Below are 20,458 nucleotides of genomic sequence, written 5' to 3' on the forward strand. Positions count from 1 at the left end.
TCCTAAGCGAAATAGAAATCCAAAAAGGATTAGGACTATTGGATATATCTCTTGCTCTTTTTTAAGATATATGTAAGATCTATAGGAAGTTTTCTATTTAGTATAGATTCCTAACCTTATATATATGAGATGAAAGTGCAGAGAATTTTTTTGCTCTATTTGGGTCACCATATGAGAATATTAGTTTTTCGAGAGAGAGAGAGAGAGAGAGGAGCTAGAGCCTCCTGTGCATAAGATGCAAGGTTTCCTCTTGTCTTATGTATGGTTTTCTCTTGATGGTCTTATGCAGAGTGAGATGTTGGTTTCTTGTATAGAAGCGGTTCCCATGGAGATTTTGACTTGTTTCCTCTTTTAGTAAGACAAAGTTTTGTGTGCTCTCAAGGTTCTCTTCCTAGACAGTGGGTATAGTTATGGAATAGAGATGAGAGATCGGTAGTGGTGTCGTTTGGGAGACGACTTGGGTGTTTGTCGAGGTTTAGAGACTCTATATTCGAAAATCTTTGATGTAGCTTTCATTGGTATTGTGGATTTCAGTTTGCTGTTTCCGTGGATGTAGCCCCTCTGGGGTGAACCACAAAAATCTTTGTGTTTTTGTAGTATGTGTTTGATGTTTTATTTCTCATACTTTATTTGCCAAATATTAACCCATCGGGTTTAAAACTTTCGTACATAACAAGTTGTATCAGAGCACTACATTTACTTTGTTTTCATAAAAGCCTAGGCCTTGTAGAAACTCCATCCAACAATTAGTTTTAATTTTTTCCTTTTTATAATTGCGGATGTATATCTCTAGAGATGTGTTACACATAATATTATCTCTTCCCTTCCATTTGGCGAGTTTCCAATCGGCCATTTGTTCTTTCGGCTCCCTACTTATTTGCAAATGATTTTGGAAATGAAAGTCCATGTAAATCTTCTACCCCATATTCTTTATCGCGACCTTATGTTTATCTATTATATATTAAGTGAGAGCAACACACATATTTTTTCATTCAATTCTTAGCCCTCTCTCCATGCTACATTTCTACACACTATCTCTCTCTTTTATTTCTCTTAATTTACTCTTACTTTCCATCTCTCAGATGTTTCTCCATTCTCTCTATCTCCATCCTACATGCATGCAAATACATAAAAATAGTTCACTCCTTTAGCTTTGTGATGACACCTCATCTTCTCTCCATCTCTACCACGTTTCTATATTAATTCTTTCTATCTCTCTCCCAACTAAAGCAAACTTAATTTACTCATCTTTTCCTCTCTCTCACGTTTCTATATTCTCATTCTCATTCATTCTCTCTCTCTCTCTCTCTCTCTCTCTCTCTCTACATGCATGCAAAGACATAAAAATAAGTAACTCATTTTTTTAGTATGATGACACATCTTCTTCTAGGTAACTTATTTTTTTAATGAGGTGAGGCTTTATCTTCTCTATTTCCTCAATTTAAGAAAATTCATTTCTCTCTCCAATTTAAATAAATTCATCTCTTTCTATCTATGATTTACTCTTACTCCTTCCTACATTTATCTCTCCTATATTTCTCTTCACGTCCTACATACCTCTCTCCCACATGTCTCTCTCCCATCTTTCTCCTTCCTACTTTTTCTCTCTCCCCCTCACAATTCTCCTACCCACATTACCCTCTCACACACACATGCATGCCACGACTCTATCTCTTATGTCCCGCTCTTATGCATGCCACACCTCTCTATCTCTCTCAACTTTTAACATGTGCTTCACACACAATTGTGCTTCACACACAACACGTGACTATGCTAATACTCTCCAAGGCAAACATATTTTTTTCTTCTACATAGGGATGTTGATTTCTATTTTCTTTTGATATTGTATATTATCCGGATTTCTATTTTTTTTTTTTTTGGTTCTTCGTTTCCGGGAACCCATTGATGAAGCCCATCTACACACCATGGAAGAAAAAAGAAAAATGAATATAGCAGCCTTGGCTACTTTAAGAGAACCTAGATGAGTCTTCATTTGGCTGCTCATTGGATATTAGAGTTCTTCGGTATTATTTTTTCTTAGAAGCATGTGTAGTGTTTAATATAAGAACTAAATAGTTTTAATTGTTTATAGGTTGTACTTCTATATGTTGTTGTTGTTTTTTTTTTTTTTTGTTTTGTTTTGTTTTTTTTTTGTATTTTCTAGAAACTCATAGATGAAGCCCTTCTACATGCCATAGAAGAAGCAAAAAACATATATATAGCCGCCTTGGCTACTTTGAGAGAGAACCTAGAGGAGCCTTCATTTGCCCGTTCATTGGATATTGTATTTATTTGGTATTACTTTTGCTTAGAAGTGTGTGTAGTGTTTAATGTGAGAACTAAATAATTTTAATTGGTTATCGATTGTACTTCTATATGTGCAATGAAGTTATGCTCATAGATGATAAAATACACCGTAATAAAATGTATTGGTTGTCATGCTTAGACCCATGCAATATTTCATGAAGATGAGTGAATGTTATGTCATCATCTTTGAATTAAGCGAATTTTCATTTTTATGTGATACTCATTGTTTAATTGCATCAATTTTTTTTAAACTATATGAATCATACAAGTATAATGTATTCTTAAGAAAATAATAATCTGCTGGTAATAAATATATTTAATACTACAAATGTAACTATTTAGTTATAAATATTAATAGTAACAAAAAAATTTATTTTAATTATAATTTTTAATAATAATTATCGAATTATTATAAAATATATATTAATATGATACTACTATTGTCTCACATTTTTTTCTCTAGTCTCTCTTCACCAATATTCTTATGTACTTACTTTCTCTCTCTCTCTCTCTCTCTCTCTCTCCTAATAAATCAACTTTCTTAAAATTTCTGTCCTATTTTATCTCTTCTAATAAATCTCATTTCCCTACTATTTTCTTTCTTTTCTCTCTCCTCACCAATATTCTCACATACCTCCACTCTCTCTCTTTCCTAATAAATCAACTTTCCTAAAATTTCTCTACCTCTCTTCCCCACATTTCAAAACTTCTGTCATATCTTCATATGTTGTACTCCAATTTCTTTCATATTTCAATAAAAAAAGAATTCTATTTAGTGAGCGGTTTAGTGTATGATATAAAATGTTGCTTTCTATCTCATGTAAATTTCTTTCATAGAAATCATTAATGTTATTTGTTTTCAATTTTAAATAAATTTTTTTTATATTTTGTGTAAAAATTATTTAATTTATATTAATGAATGATGTAATTGTAAATACAAAAAATAGGAAAAAAGCATAATTATAATCAATCATAAGTACAAATTAGAGAAGGACTATCATAATTGAAATTATTTTGTAGAAATAAGTACCTCAAAGTTAAGTCACATTAGTAAATAAAAGATTTAAAAATCATAGTATCACTATGATTAGTAATTGCAAAAAAGAAAAAGAAAAAAAAAAAAAATCTTCCGATTTGCTTTATTCATTTATGTTTTTCTTCTTCTATTTCTTTTATTTTTTATCTGTAATTTTTTTTTTTATAATTTTCAATATTCAAAATAAAATTTAAAAAAGAAGAAAATTTTTACTATCATAAAAGGAGGAAAATAAATAATACCACCACTATGATTAGTTTTGATTGCAACATATACCTTTTTATTATAATTTTATTATATGTATCATGTGACATATTTTTGTATTTTCTTATTCTCTAATGTTTTAATAATTTTTACTTATAAGTGAATAATATATGTACTTTTGTAGTTAAAAATAAAATTAATTATATTAAAAATAATATAACCGAAAATATAAAAACTGAAAAATAATTAATAAAAATACAAATTATATAAGCTAATGATATAGTAAAAACTTATATTGCTAAATGAAAAAAATAAAAAGATAATTTCTTTATTGTTTTTCTTTTGTGTGTCTTTAGTTTTGTTAAATAATCAAAATAATACTAACTTATAAATAATTAATATATATTAACATAAGTAAAACTAATTTAGTGAATAATATAATTAAAAAGAAAAAAACATAATTACAAAGTTTTTGGGCTTTGATTTGACCCATAAATATGCATAATGCATCAAATTAGAATAAGAGAAAAATATTCATATTTTTGTATTTACTGTATTGTTTCTCAATCTTTTTATCTAAGACCGGCAAAGTAGGTGTATCTTCTCTCTGTATAATTATGTGAAGATGGATGAAGCTTATAATTATGTGAAGATGGATCTATATGAAGCTCCTTCTCTTTCTCTCTCATCAAAAGTCATTTTAAAATATTATTTCAAGATAAAAAAATTATTTTTATAATTAATAATTATTAGTTTTTTTTAGTTTTACAAGAAATCAAAATGCACGTCTGATAATTAATAATTAATTTAACGTGCAACGCACGTACATATCACTAGGTTTTTCTTAATAGGTGCCGTAAAACTTTGTCTTTGGAAAGTCCTCAAACCTTAAACTCTCTCTGCAATTAAGACTCTTTTCTAGTTTAATGTCATGTTTCTAGTCTAACTTAAGCGTGATTTAATATACGTTTGGTAGATATATTTGGTAACTTCTTTTTTGCTTGTTCCTTTTCCATGACCACGCACTTTCTTTCTTTCAGTTTTTTAAGTTGCTCTCTAGGTTCAAGATAGGGGTGACAATGTGTCAGGTCGCTACCGGACCTGGACCCAGACCCAAAATAATATTATGGGACCCGGATCCGAAGTTTCCAGACCAAAAAGTATAGAGTGGGACTTGTGTTCAAGGTCCGGTGACTTTGGGCCTAGGTAGAGGGAGAGCTGGTAGAAAGAGAAGGTAGAGTGAGAAGGCAGGGAGAGAGAGATTTTATGGGTAGGGTAAAGGAGGGGAAGGGTACTAAATCTGACTTTTTGAGTGGGGATAAAGCAAAAAAAAAACATTAATTAGATCATAGGACTGATACGAAAGGTGTTGGGAGTAGAATGTGTACAAAGTTATGATATCTTTTTTTAAGTTGCTCACTGGGTTTAAGATAGGGGTGACAATGTGTCAAGTCGCTACCGGACCCGGACCTAGACCTAGACCAAAAGAAAATATTATGGGAACCAGATCCGATGTCTCCAGACTTGAAAGTATAACGTGGGACTTGTTTTCAAGGTCTGGTGACTTCAAGTTCGAGTAGAGAGAAAGCCGATAGAGAGAGGAGGTAGAGTGAGAAGGCAGGGAGAGAGTAATTTTATGGGTAGGGTAAAAGAGGGGAAGGGTAGTTAGTCTGACTTTTTGAGTGGGGATAAAGTAAAAAAAACATTAATTGGATCATGGGAGTGATACTAAAGGTGTTGGGAGTAGAATGTGTACAAAGTTTTGGGGTATCATAATTTTTCCAAAATATAATGTGGGACCTACACCAATAACACCCGAATAATGTCCAGGTCCAAGATATGAACTGGGATCCGACGCGTCCGGTCCAATTTTTGGACCCATACCCAGACCACCCAGGTTAGATCTACCCCATCCAGTCGCAAGTCGAGTCTGTTTCCAATACCATCCCTAGTTCAAGACATTACATTTCTTAACATTATATCTCCAAATCTGCCCAGAGTAGTAAACGAATAATATATTCTCCAGTAAAAGATCACATAGGTCTTTCTTTCACTCCCAAGGGAGTATATTATTCGTTTACTACTCTGGTTGAGATTGAAGGTTGATCTTTTACCCCTTTTCACCCCACACCGAGTCACCACCATCCGATGGCGCGAGATCAATGATCAACCTTCAATCTCAACCAGGAAAGCAAGTTTAGGTCAAGCCACACCATTAGAACATGAACCCCTTTGATTACAAACTCAAACCCTAGGTGAATTTCCTTAGCATCCTAGTTTGAAAGAGTTGAATTCTTTTTTTGCTATACCCTAAAACCCTCAGTCACAAATCTATAGTTGAGAGATGGGAGAGAGAAAAACCCCATAGCTTAAACCCTTAGCCCTTTTTTACAATGTAGGAGAGAGAGAGATCTCAATGATGAGAGAGTGGGACATGCCCCTTTTTTCTTGGCTTTCGTGAGAGAGAAAAACTTTTCTTAAGAGAGAGAAATTCTAAGTGGGGTGTGCCCCTTTGTGGGATATGAAAGAAAAAGATGAGAATTAGGTACAAGAGATAAGGTGTAGAGATTTTTTTGGGTAAAGACAATCCCTTTTTATAGACTTTGAACAAGATTAGAGTTTCATAGGGTTTTCTTTGACTTGTCTCTTCTTGTGAGATTGAATATGAATCATTGACCTTGAGTGACTTGTGGGGTGAGCGATTTGAGTCATCCATTCCATAGATGGGTCATCAATATTATGGAAGGTGCATGAACCATTATCCCCCTTTCCTAAACTATTTTCCCATCAATAGAAATTAAATAAATTAAATCTAATCAAAATATTGTGCATATCATAAAATAACACAAGTCTACTCAATTTTTCCACAAAATCTTTCAAAGATATATCAAGTCAATATCTTCCAAACATATGGCCATATACCATATCACTAAAAAATAGAAAAGAGAATAAAAGGTGGGACATGCCCCACCCAAGGGAGGCACTCATGGGCCCCACCTTTTAGAAATATGGTGGGACCATGTGCACAATGGGCCCCCATGATATTTTTATATATTTAAAATTAATAAAAATATTTTAGAGTATTATTTGAATATCTAAACTATTGTAAAATCAATATCTTTAAATTTATAAATCCAAAATTATAAATAAAATATTCAATGGTTCATAAATATTCAAATAATAATTTTAAAATAATTTCTATCATAAAACAAACACAATTAAATTAATTTGATGGGAAAATGATCCATATGATTTAGGAATTGAATCAACAATCATGTGGCACTTCACCTTTAACTATGGACTACAGGCTACACTTGCTTATCTGACCGACCCAGTGTTTTCCATGACCCACAGTCCAAGCAGGGGCTCATTAGTGGGTCACCAAAGTCTGGCCAATGAGCCAAGGGATCACAATTCCAGTCTGTGGATTACAGGTCCTCCCTTAGAGACGAGTCAAGGTCACTTAGACTTGATGCGACCATAGCTCTATGACGCATAGAGGTATCTCTCACACATGCATACGTTTCACCCTGAAAGATGACTTACTTGCTTTCCCGAACGATCTATCAATATGCATGCTGTGTGATGGCACATGGATGAGGCTTTAGCCCCCCGTCTTTGTAGACCACCATTACACACAAGGGTGACACAGTCCCTCGGCTCACTCATCCAGGCATATGCTCCGACCTTATCAAGGGATGACCCATTATAACCCTCTTCAGTTTGTTCTCTATGCCCATGTAACATGGGTTTTTCCCAATCGATTGGTCTAAATCGTTAAGCACAGTCCGGTATCTGCAAACATCGTTTGCATAGTATAGTCCACGAGGGACCACACTCCCACTGAGTTCATGTTCCACTATATTATTTCATTTTACAAGCACTCATAAGGCCTTTAAAGGCCACATAAACCCAACATCTCCCACTTGGCTTTTGAAGGCCTTACATTATCTCTTTCTCACTTTTTCTCATCCCTATCTCTCTTTCCCATTTACAATATCTCTCAAGCATTTTTATTTATTCTTTCTCAATACATTAATCATGGCTTTCGCCATCAATTCTTTCACAACAGGACTTATAGAGGCAACGCCTTTTTCTCTCTTTGCTGCTTGGATCTCGTCCCAAAGGTGGTCGTAGCCCATCTTTCATATCACATCGTGAATCACAGAGTTGTTGTCGCAGAAGACCATCATGTACCCTTATTGTATGGGGTCGTATGTACCCTTATAGTGTTCTATCTGGCATGTCAAATACTAGCAGGTGCTCCTACTGGAATATTTAGTTTATCTAGATATCTATCTTTTTCAATGTCATAGAAACATGATTTTATATGTTTGGAGTTTTTATGGAATTGTGGCTCTTTTGACACTTCATATCGCCATCGTGTTGTCACATAAAATCCTTATCTGCCTCAATGGTGGACAATTTTGCTACATCCTGTTTATTTGATTTCCAAAACACTGCACCCCCTCTAAGCATGAATATATATCTAGATGTAGACTTCACATCATCTGGATCCGTGAGATAGCTTGCACCTGTATATCTGAATTCCAAGCAGCTAAAAAAAAAGTGGGACTATAGCAGCTCCCTCTCAATTATTTCATATACAACATATACATTTTTAGCATTATTATGCAATAAGTAATTCGATATCCGTTAGTTTCACAATATGCATAACCTTCATGAACCACAAAGGTTCAACCACACTAGGCATCTTGGTAATAAATCCATACAAACCAAGTTATCTAATCAACACAACATGTGTCAAGGAAGCCTAGCAAGATGACATTCCTTCAACATTCCCTATGGTTCAAGGTCTTAGGTAATCGAAGATTTTAAATGACTAGAAACATAGGTCAAGGTATATGGGTATTTAAAAAAAATACATGATAGTTTTTTTCTCACTTTTATAAATACCTTTAAGTCACAATGTTTTCTTCTTTAATAAAAAAATATTGACTATATATATATATATATATATATATATATGGGAAAAGATGAGATACGCAAATTCGCGTATTTGGTTGTGGTGCGCCAACGGCGTAGATTAACGTATTTAAAATCAAGGGTCCTCATTTAAAAAGGGAAACGCTAGCTTGCAGAAGGGAAGCTCCATTTGAAATGGAGACAGCTTAGGCTTGCAAACTCTCGCTTACATTCCTACCTATTGTGCAGAGATGGCAGGCCTACCTGCCTCAAGCCCTTCTCATACTCCATCTTTCTCTCTGTACCGCTGCATACACTCCCTCTCTCTTTCTAAGCCACACGAAATAAAAAATCCCTTTCTCTCTCTAAAACCAGAGGAGCCCTATCTCTCCCTCGCGCCCAGTTTCCTCTCTATCTTTCACAAACTACAGGAGCCCTAATACACCCTCGCGAACTCTCTCTCTCTAAACCAGAAATACAGGGGAAGCCCTACCAAACTTACGTCTCCCTCTCTCTGCGCCTCTCATACGAGAACAAAAGTGAAAGCCCTATCTTAATCATAGTCACAAATGTACAAATAGTTATGGGTTATTGCTTTGAAACCCTGTGATGGGTTATAGTTATTGGTTATTGGTTTGAAAAACCCCGTGATGGGTTTGCACTTGGGGTATTCATTACTGATCTGCGTTTTTTGCTATGAAAAATAGGATGTTTTTTCTAATGCTGTAAATCTGGTTTTTTTTTGCTAGTTTGCATTTAAAGATTATCTCTTTCTCTCTCTCTGATATATATTGTGTTCACTTGACCTGAGTGTTGTGAAGATTGGCTTGGCTTCATCACTTCTTTGACCATATAGAATGAAACTCTACATATAGATTGAAACTCTACATCACTACTATTTGAAACAACCGCTCTGATCAATCTAGGCAATGGTTTCTATTGAGATGTTTCAATATCTCGTTTGAGATGGGGTAGAAGAATTACCTGTGTTTTTGGAGTTGTAAATGCTTGTCTTATCTTGTGTTCATATTTTGTTAATCCTTATACATAGACTTAACTATCCTATTTTTTTTTAAAAAAAAATTATTTTGTGAATTTTGGTGGCGGGGCTTTGGTTTGGATGTGGCCTCACACTCGGAGGTCCTGTGTTTCCAGTAAATAATCTGTTGGTTTGTGCCCAATTAACAAGTCAAAGGAGGACAGAAGTCAAGCTGTTTAGTTTTGTGCAGAAATTTATGCATATGAAGATGGACATTTTCAGGTTATAATGTCTGGCTGCTGGATCAAAGTCCGTGAAATTTGTGAAGTTCATGTTTTTGAAATCTTAAAAGTTGATGGTTTTCTCTTTTTATGCATTCATGGCTGCGGAAGGATTTGAAGAAAGCATATTAGTACTAAGGTGCACAACAATTTGATTTCAGTGATGTGGAATAAAGCTTCTAATCCTCTTCATTATCATTGTTCTTTGTGGTTTCCGATCAATATATTTAATACCATTGACTAAAACAACAACTTGAAGTGTTTTAGGGCAAATAGAAATCTATTTTCATGGACCATGGAACAATGATAAACTGGGTGTGTTTAGGGTTTCCATTGAGATATTGCTTGATTGACGAAGTTTGTTACGATAGAACTATCCACAATTAGAAACTGAGCATTTTGTGGATTACATTCGGGGTCTTCCTCAGTTACAGTGGCCAATTTATAAATCCAGGGTATTTGGAAGGAGTGTGAGGGGATCCATTATCATCGACTTGGGAATGTTGATTAGTGATTGCCTGGTTTTTGTCCTGTGTTTCCAGTAAACAATCTATTGGTTTGTGCCCAACTAACAAGTCAAAGGAGGAGAGAAGTCACGCTGTTTAGTTTTGTGCAGAAATTTATGCATATTAAGATGGACATTTTTGAGGTTTCAATGTCTGGCGGCTGGATCAGAGTCTGAAGTTCATGGTTTTGAAATCTTCAATTGGAGGCCTATGACCAAATGCCCAAAATATAAATGAAAAAGAAATACATGTTTCAATTCAATTGGCGGGCTATTTCTTTTTCAATTGGCAATTTTTTTTTAATACATGAGCTGTCCCATTATCATTGTTATTTCAATGGAAAGGTTACTGATGATGTTCCCATTATCTTTGATATTTCAATGAAAAAGTCTACTGATGGGCTTGATTTTGATTCATATGTGCTCATCCTATTTTTCTTTCATCGCCAATTTTTAGGGCTACTTTTTCAATGGCAATTTTTTTATATACATTAGCTGTCCCATTGTCATTGTTATTTTAATAGAAATGGTTACTGTTGAAGTTCACATTATCCTTGATATTTCAATGGAAAAGTATACTGATGGGCCTGAATTTGATTCATATGTGCTCATCCTATTTAACTTTCATCACCATTTTTTAGGGGTATTTCTTTTTCAATGGCATTTTTTTTTAATTCATTAGTTGTCCCATCATCATTGTTATTTCAATGGAAACGGTTACTGATGAAGTTCCTATTATCCTTGATATTTCAATGGAAAAGTTTACTGATGGGCTTGAATTTGATTCATATGTGAAGACTTTTGAGTGTGTTGTGTACTTTATGCACAATGTGTGATGTGATGGGCTGATGAACTTGTGAATTTTGGGTTATCTTAATGCCTGGTTATATAAGTTAACATCCAAAATTACTTGGTTTGGTCACATATCCTTAATCTTTTTGTCCCACTTAAGATTACAGAAAACTAATATAACATATATGTAGGCATGATCAACTTGTTGAGACATTTTTTCAAATAGATACATGAGTTCTGTGTCTTGACACTATTAATGTCATATGTGAACTACAAAAGCACAGGATGTCTAATTTAGTGTTTAACGCTCATACACATTACTTTAAGAGTTAAGTTCAAAGTAATAAGAGTGCACCCATGTTGTTTGCAATTGTTTGAATATGGTTGATCCTATAATGGAAGTAAGATTACTTGAATAGTTAATTAGGAGTGTTGTTATGTTTATATAAAGGTTTGAATACATAATTTATGTAGTTTGTTTTTCTATGTAGGGTCAGTTGAAAAACTTAGATGGATCACACCGCTTCAGACTGTATCACCCACTTGTGCAATTGGAGATAACATGGGTGACAACAATGAGCCTACGAAGCATGTTCCTTATCTTGCAACCCCTCTTAGAAAATTTATAGAAATACAAGAGGGAGAACCTAACTCCTCAACTAAAGGCCTAGAAACAAATGTACCCCGTGTAGGAATGAAGTTTTCTTCAGAGGAAGATGCAATTGACTATTATAAGGCTTATGCATTGGCTAAAGGCTTTGGTATTCGGTTGAGCACTACCCATAATAATAGGAAAGCCTTATAATAGTCAATTGCATAAGAATAGGAAAGAAAATAAAGGGTAGGGTGTGCCACCCAAGGGAGGCACTCATGGGCCCCACTTTCTAGAAATATAGTGGGCATATGCGCACAATGGGCCCGCATGATATTTTTATATATTTAAAATTAATAAAAAGATTTTAAAATATTATTTGAATATTTAAACTATTGTAAAATCAATATCTTTAATTATATAAATCCAAAAATTATAAATAAAATATCCAGTGGTTCATAAAAATTCAACTAATAATTCTAAAATAATTTCTATCATAAAACAAACACAATTAAATTAGTTAGATGGGAAAGAGATCCATACGGTTTAGGAATTGAATCAACAATCATGGGGCACTCCACCTTCAATTGTGGACCATAGACCACACTTGCTTTATCAGATCGACTAAGTGTCTCCCATGACCCACAGTCCAAGCAGGGGCTCATTAGCAGGTCACCAAGGTTTGGCCGATGAGCTAAGGGATCGCAATCCTAGTCTATAGAGTACAGGTCCCTTAGATACTAGTCAAGGTCAACTACTTGATGCGGCCACAGTTCTATGGCGCATAGGGGTATTTCTCGCACATGAATATGTTTCACCTTAAAAGGTGGCTTACTTGCTTTCCCGAACCATCTATCAATATGCATGCTGTGTGATGGCACATGGATGGGGCTTTGGCCCCCGTCTCTGTAGCCCACCATAACACACAAGGGTCACATCTCGACTCACTCATTCGACCATATGCTCCGATCTCATCAAGGGATGACCCATTGGAACCCTTCTCGGTTTGTTCTCTATGCTCAGGTGACATGGATTTTTTCCAACCGATTGGCTTAGAACGTCAAGCATAGTCCGGTATTTATAAACATCGTTTGAATAGTATGGTCCACGAGGGACCACACTCCCACTGAGTTCATGTTTCACTATATTTTTTCATTTTACAAGCACTCATAAGGCCTTTAAAGGCCACATACCAACACAGAAGAATGGTGAGACTGCAAGGAGGCGACTGCTCATGAAAATCATAGTCCCCTCGTCTTCCAATTAACAACCGTGGGGAATCCCATGGAATAACTTTTTGTTATAAGTCCGTATGAACAGCCATGACATCTACAATAGATATGGCAACTGGATATTGAGATCTGTCAATGTCTAATTGTATATTATACTTACATAGAAACTGTATCCTATAGTTTTAGCAAGTATTGGTTGGACCATCTCTATAAATCCACAATTGTATTGTAATCTTAGATTAATTGATTGGATACAAAGAAAGATTGTTTCTCACATGGTATCAGAGCCAGTTCTCTGGAATATGTAAAAAAATCGTTCTGTTTGGTCCTCTACGATTTGCTTGGATTTCTCTGATATCTTGTTGGGTTTCTTACGGTACTTCTCTTGCCCTTTTTTTGTTTCTCTGATTTTTGATTGGATTTTTCTTGATCTTTGTTTTCTCTCTCCATCGATTTTCTTATAGTCTCCCGCGATCTGTTTAAACTCTCTTAGATTTGAGATCTCCACTCTCGATCTCTTTCTAAATCTCCCATATCCCTTTCTCTAAATCTCCCATATCTCTCAGATCTCATATCTCTACTCTCGGTCTCTTTTTCTAAATCTCCCATATCTCAGATCTCTCTTATTTCTTTCTATTTTCTCTCAGATCTCTATCTCTTTCTTTTATCTCTTTTTAGTATAAATCCGCTTGTTAAAAAAAAAAAAAACCGCGATCTTTTATCTCCCTATTTTCTCTCTCTCTGATATCTGATCTATCTCTATCTCTCTAATATCTTTTTAATTTTCTATATCCCACTCTCATTGGAACACACCTGATCTCATCGGAAAACAACCTTGCCCTGCTGGAAAAACCCTTGAAATCACTAGGGAAAACCCATTCTTTTTTTCGGCCTTGCCCCTCCTCTGTTATGTTTTTTTTTTTTTTGTTGGGTTTCTCTCTTTCTCTGTCTCTCGTTCTTCCCTATTTCTCTCTCTCTCTCGTTCTTATCTATTTCTCTCTCTTCTATTGTTGCCTTCGTTGGCATTTGTTTGCTTTAACTTTTTATTTACCTTTAAAAGGTGGCCCATTGTGCATCCTTAGGGATCCATAGTATTTAGTTGATCTTGCATAGGGGTTGTTGATCCCTCTTTCTCTTACTTTCTCTGTGTAAAAAAACTTTTGTCTACTAGATAATAGGGCATTAAGCTTTGCTCTATCCACAGTTTCTCCAAAAATACAGAATCGTATGGAGAAATACGAGTCTTTCCAGCTTGTACCCATTAAAGTCAATGACACCAACTACACTTTTTGGGCTTCATTTATGTGGAATATCATTCATGGAAAAGGCCTTCTCGAATACATAGATGGGACCTAGAAGAAACTTGATGAGTCAGGAAAAATAGAAGATTGGGGCATAAATAATGCTCAAATTATAGCATGGTTGATGAGCTCATCTGAAAGTAATATAGAGATCAATCTAAGCACTTTCAAAATTGCTCGAGAAGCATGGAAATTTCTTGAGGAAATTTATAATCAAATTAGCTAGGTACAAAAGTACCAGTTAGTATAGTAACTTAGCTCCCTCAGACAGGGAGAACAGTCAATCCAAGATTTTTACTCTTCCATGAAGACACATTGGGAAGCTCTAGCACTTATGGAATCTACGATTGAAGATGGTCCTAACGCAGAAATAATTGCCAAATCTCGAGAGAATTTTCAAGTTATTGAATTTTTACTGGCACTCCATCCAGATTTTGAGTGTCAGAAATGACCTGGTCCACAAAAGCTCTCTCTCTACTCTGAATCAAGCTCTTTCTGAGCTAATTGCAGAAGAAATCAAGATCAAATCTCTTAACTCAAAGTTTAAAGGAGACAGTTTTTGCTACGACTCAACCTCAGAGATCTAATGTGCTTAAACAGAATCAACGCAATTCGTACTATGTCCCTCCCAAGAACATGGCATCTGTCAGATGTAACTATTGTAAAGAACTGGGACACTTCAAGTGCACCTGCCCAAACAAGACGAAACCCATGTTCGCTGTTGTTGCTGATATAAGTCGACCATTAATCAAGTATTCACCAACTCAATTGGATGTAACAGTCCTACTCCTGCTTCACCAACTATTACATTTACACTAGAACAAGTGCAGTCTATGCTTACTTAGTCACACTTGGCCTCTGAACCCACTCCCTCTTTTTCAGGTACTCTGTTTCTACCTCTTGGCTGATTGACTCAGGAGCTTCTCATTATATGACCTCCAATGAGTCAATCCTAGTTGATTGTAAGTTTTTTTCTGATACTATCTATACTGCTGATGGAGCTACTATGAAAGTGTAAAACATGGGCTCCATATCTCTTACCTCTGACCCTTCTAGTAAATTAAGGGTTTCTAATGTTTATCATGTTCTTTCCCTTGCCAGGAATTTATTGTCTATTGGTCAGATTACCCGTTCACACTGTAATGTTGTTTTTTCTTCATCTTCTTGTTGCATACAGGATAGGCAGTCAGGGCAATTGATTGGAACTGGGCGTAAAGTTGGAAATTTGTACTACCTAGACTACTGCATATGCTAGCCTCTTATGTCTATGTTGTTTCTACTGTTGATGACACATCTTTATGGCATCAACGTTTTGGTCACATTTTTGTTTCTTGTTTACAGCTTTATTTTCCCACAATGTTCTTGGTACTATTAGAAATAAAATTTTTACTGATGTCCAACATTGTGCAACTTGCAATTTCGCTAAATCTCATGCTTTACCTTTTTCTCGAAGTACTTCTATTTCACCTTTTATGCTCGATCTTGTTCATACTGATGTGTGGGGTCTTGCACATATTCCATCTAATGCAGGGTCATGCTATTTAGTAACCTTTTTTGATGATCATACTTGTTATACATGGGTTTTCTTTATGAATAATCATACTTAATTTTTTAAAATCTTTACTCAGTTTTATTCGTATGTAGAAACCCAATTTTCCACTAAAATCAAAGCCCTACGCTCAGATTCTGGAGTGGAATATATCAGTGGGTTGCTCCAACAATTTTTGGTTAATCATAACATTCAATACCACAAAATCTGTCCTTATGCACCAGAACAAAATGGTGTTGCCGAACGTAAAAATCGTCATATCTTGGAAACCACAAGATCTCTTCTTTTTTCCACATCTGTCCCAAAAGAATTTTGGGCAGAAGTTGTTCTTACATCAATCTTTCTCATCAACATCATACCATCCCCCATTTTATCTGGCGAAACACCTTTCCAAAAATTGTTTACAGGATCACTTGATTATTCCCTTCTATATGTATTGGCTGCACTTGTTTTGTATTGTTACCCCCAACTGAGAGAGATAAGTTATCTCCGAAGACGATCAAATGTTGCTTCATCGGATTCCATGATCATAAAAAAGGATATAGGTGTTATGACCTTGTGACTAAAACGCATCGAGTATCCCGACATGTGGTGTTTTCTGAGCACATTCCATTCTTTGACAATAAAAATAATCCCTCACCCTCTCACCTTTCTTTCTCTGATTCTGTTCCTAATTCCTCTGGTCATTCCACCCGTGTCCCTCCTTCTGAAGTCCAGGAAGGAACTCCACCACCTCATGCTGACAATCCTGATCAGAACCCTGCACTTGCTGATCCTCTACCTCTCCTGCTCTTAGACGGAGCAGCCGGGTATCTATTCCACCTCCCCGACTTGCTGATTTTAAAACCTTCTTACCTTAGCACTAAGCATTCCTTGCCTCTGTTCATTCTTTTTTTGAACCTCAGACTTACAAAAAGGCTGCAAGTCAACCTGAGTGGCAACAAGGAATAATTGGTGAGTTGAATGCTCTCGTGCGTATGCATGCTTGGGACCTGACACCTCTCCCGAAAGGAAAAAACTGTTGTTAACGCAGATGGCAGTCTAGAACGATAGAAAGCCCACTTGGTGGCAAAGTGTTACAATCAACAGTATGGCATCGACTTTGCAGAAACTTTTGCGCCTATCGCTCATATGACTACAGTTCGTACACTAATCTCAGTAGCTTCTGTTCAACAATGACTTCTCTATCAATTAGATGTCAAAAATAATTTTCTCAATGGTGATCTTGATACAGAAGTATATATGAAGTTACCTCTTAGCGTTGTGGATTCTAAAAAACGCGTGTGTAAACTTCGACAGACCTTCTATAGACTCAAACAAGCACCTCGTGCTTGGTTTGAGAAATTTTGTAATGTAAGTTCTTTCGGATGGATTTCGACAAAGTCATCATGACCTAGCGCTGTGTGTCTGAAACTTCTGAAGGATGAGTTCTCTTGTTACTATACATGGACGACATGATTGTCTCTGGTATTGATATGGGCACAATTCATAAAATCAAACAGAAGCTCAGTAGCACATTTGAAATGAAAGATTTGGGTTTCTTGCGGTATTTCCTTGGACTAGAAGTTGCCTATTTTCCTCGTGGCTATTTGTTATCATAGATAAAATATGCTTCAGAGATTGTTTCTCAAGCTCGACTCTAGAATGATACAAAGAAAGTTGATACCTCTTTTGAGGTTAATGCCAAATTTTGGGCTACAGATGGAGAAGCTCTTCCTGACCCAACCTTTTATAGGCAGTTGGTTGGGAAACTGATATATCTGACAATTTTACGCTCCGATATTGCTTATAAAGTCAGTTTTTGAGTGTACATCTCGCTGTCGTTTTGCGCATCATTCGTTATATCAGGGATACCCGTCACTAAGCCTTATTCTTCTCCTCTTCTACCTCACTTGCACTCCGGGCCTATACAAATTCTGACTTTGCAGGAAATCCGAGTGATCACAAATCTACCACAAGATTTTGTATTTTTCTCGATGATTCTCTTATCTCTTGGAAAAGCAAGAAATAGAAACGAATTGGTCATTCAACTACAGAAGCTGAATACTGGACTATGGCACAAACCACCACCAAGATTGTTTGGCTACGTTGGCTGCTCTAAGACATGGGTGTCACTATCTCAATTCCTACTCCACTTTATTGTGACAACAAGAGTGCCATTTATATTTCTAAAAATTTGGAATTCTATGAGTGCACGAAATATATTGAAGTCGATTGCCACTATGTTCGACAATAATATCTCGCAGGCACAATTTCCTTACCATATGTGCCCACCGCAGCACAACTTGACGATTTCTTCACTAAGTCTCACCCCTCGCATTTTTTTTCACAGTATGTTTCCAAACTCTCCATGATTCCTTTCAAATCATCTCGAGTTTGGGGGGAGTGTGAACAAACATGGCAACTACAACAAATATGGCAATTGGATATTGAGATTTGTTAGTGTCTAATTGTATGCTATACCTATATAGAAATTGTATCCTACAGTTGTAGCAAGTATTGGTTGTACCTTCTCCATAAATCCACGATTATATTGTAATATTTGATTGATTCATTGAATACAAAGAAAGATTGTTTCTCACAGTGTGGATACTTTTCCTTGTACTCAATTATTTCTTTGCAGTTCTTCAAGACCATGGGTCTAAAGTTGATAGGCAGAGCTCTCTCTCACGAAATTCTCCGTCACATTCTCTCCCTCTTGCCTATACGAGAAACAAGAAGAACTTCAATTCTATTCAAGCGATGGAGCGACCTTTGGGCTTCTACTCTTTTCTTCAATGTTGAGAATGACATAGACCCTTCTTCAATGTTGAGAATGATGCAGACCCCATTCAACAGAATGAGCTCGATTGGGTCACTATAATTGATTGGGCCCTTATTCTCCAAATAGGAGCCATTCTTGGGTTTTGCCTTCGTGAAGGCATTGAATCTGTTGATATCGATAGATGGCTATATTCACTCTGTTGAAAAGGATTGCAAGAACTCACGATCACAACATTGCAAGAACTCGTGATCAAGTTCTATCCTGACAAAGAGGAAGATGAAGAGGGGGCAAGGAAGATGAAGAGGAGAAAGAGGAAGATGATGAGGCGTGATACAAAATCCAAGCGCTTGCTTTTTGCGTGTAGCTCGTTGGTCTCTCTCAATTTGACAGCTTCGTGCTGAGACCACCGTCTTGTTTCAAGGGTTTTTAGCCTCTAAAGTTCCTCTCTCTTGAAAAGGTATCTCTCCATGATGGCATACTCGAGTCCCTAATTTCAGTAGTCCGCAATTGGTGCACCTAAAACTCGAGGAATGCAGCGGCCTCTCGCATATCAAGTTCTTGCTCGAAATCTTGTATTTTTACATATTTATGGTGATTTTAGAAACATTAATTTGAATAAGTGTTCCAACATTAATAAGTTAAGTGTTCATATGTTAAACGAAAATGACAATTGGGGTGGCAGGCTAAGCGAGTATCTAAAGGGTTTGCTTCGATTAGAGTGGCTTGTCTTGTATGAGTGGAGCTTGTGGGTAAGAGTTCTTTCCAAATTTCTCTGTATTTATCAATCTTCTCTATTGATAGTGTTCCTTCACTGTAATTCCTTGATTCATGTGAATGTTGACTGTTCACTCTAATTCCTTGATTCATGTCAGTACCTGTTCAAGGAAAATGTACCATAGAGACTCCCTGTAGGTAATAGGAATGTAGGATAATGTACCATAGAGACTTCCTGTGAGTAATAGGAATGTGAGGATGTTGGAAGTACCCATTGATTTGATGGAAGAAAAGGCTGTCTTGACATTTCTTTCTCCTAAAAAGCTTCCCTTGCTTAGAGGTTCTTGTGCATTGAAGTGCAGTACAAATTTGATTTTCAAATAGCTCTATTATTATTTTACTAGATTGAATTTTTTTAAAATTAACAAAATCACATATATTACCCAATGCATTTAATGTTTTAGTTGACAAGCCTAAACTTCATTACTTTCGCATTTTGAAGATCGATACCTACCCAAGTAATTTCAGCAAAGTTGTTGTTGGAGATTACTGGAAAATGCTGGACCGTACTGAGTCTTGGTTGGGTTGCCTCAAAATTGTAAAGATGATAAAATTGCAGGAACTGAGCGTGAAATAGAAATGATTGGGTTCTTCCTAGCAAATGTGAAATGCTTGAGAAGATTCGTCTGCGGATCGAAGAAGGAATCGAACTATGAACTCAAAAACAAGTTCGAGATAACAGCACAGTTGCTCTTGCTTCCTAGAGCCTTTTCTCAAGCCAAGGCGTACATCAGATAAGACTCACAAAATTGTGTACATCAGATAGACTCACAAAATTCAGATAATTTAAAGGGTATTCTAGGTTTTGAAATATGTATTTTGATTTGGTGTATTTCATGATCAGGAATATCTATTTTGGAAATTCAGATAATTTCCAATACATAGTTGAACTGTCATGCACTTTGTTTTTGAGAGAACAAGTATTTTGGAAATTATATAAACCAGATCTTGCATGCAAAAATTTATTTTCTTTCTGTATGTTTGTTTCTTACTATTGGATATATGATTTTCGATAGGTACAAAGTTCAAGAGATTGAACTCAAGTTGAGTTCAGTATCTTGTTGAGGCATGCATAATCACCAAAAAGGCAATAAGACGCATGTGATTATGGCTGGGGATACATAATGGATGCAACAAATCGGTACATAGTACTTGGCCTCGCCCATAGGCCAAGGTTGATTAACTCAGCCGAGTCTGAATCTCCTTGGCCTAGTCC

General features: G+C 35.9%; 1 protein-coding gene across 11 annotated transcripts in view; it reads left to right on the forward strand.

Moving 5' to 3' along the window:
- Positions 1-20,203, forward strand: part of LOC110008133 (uncharacterized) — a 33,136-nt gene extending 12,933 nt beyond the window's left edge. For 2 of the 11 annotated variants that reach the window (XR_016044632.1, XR_016044631.1), the window contains exon 2: positions 11,522-19,299. The gene's annotated coding sequence lies outside the window, so the exon portion shown is untranslated. Of the gene's footprint in view, positions 1-7,619; positions 7,808-9,628; positions 10,654-11,521 lie in introns of those variants that run through there. The other 9 variants (XR_016044640.1, XR_016044635.1, XR_016044638.1 and 6 more) reach the window with 8 other exon arrangements.
- The last annotated feature ends 255 nt before the right edge of the window (positions 20,204-20,458 follow it).

Source organism: Amborella trichopoda, chromosome 11 (assembly GCF_054954075.1).
Source record: "Amborella trichopoda isolate Santa Cruz 75 chromosome 11, AtrichopodaSantaCruz75HAP2 v2.0, whole genome shotgun sequence".
NCBI lineage: Eukaryota > Viridiplantae > Streptophyta > Magnoliopsida > Amborellales > Amborellaceae > Amborella > Amborella trichopoda.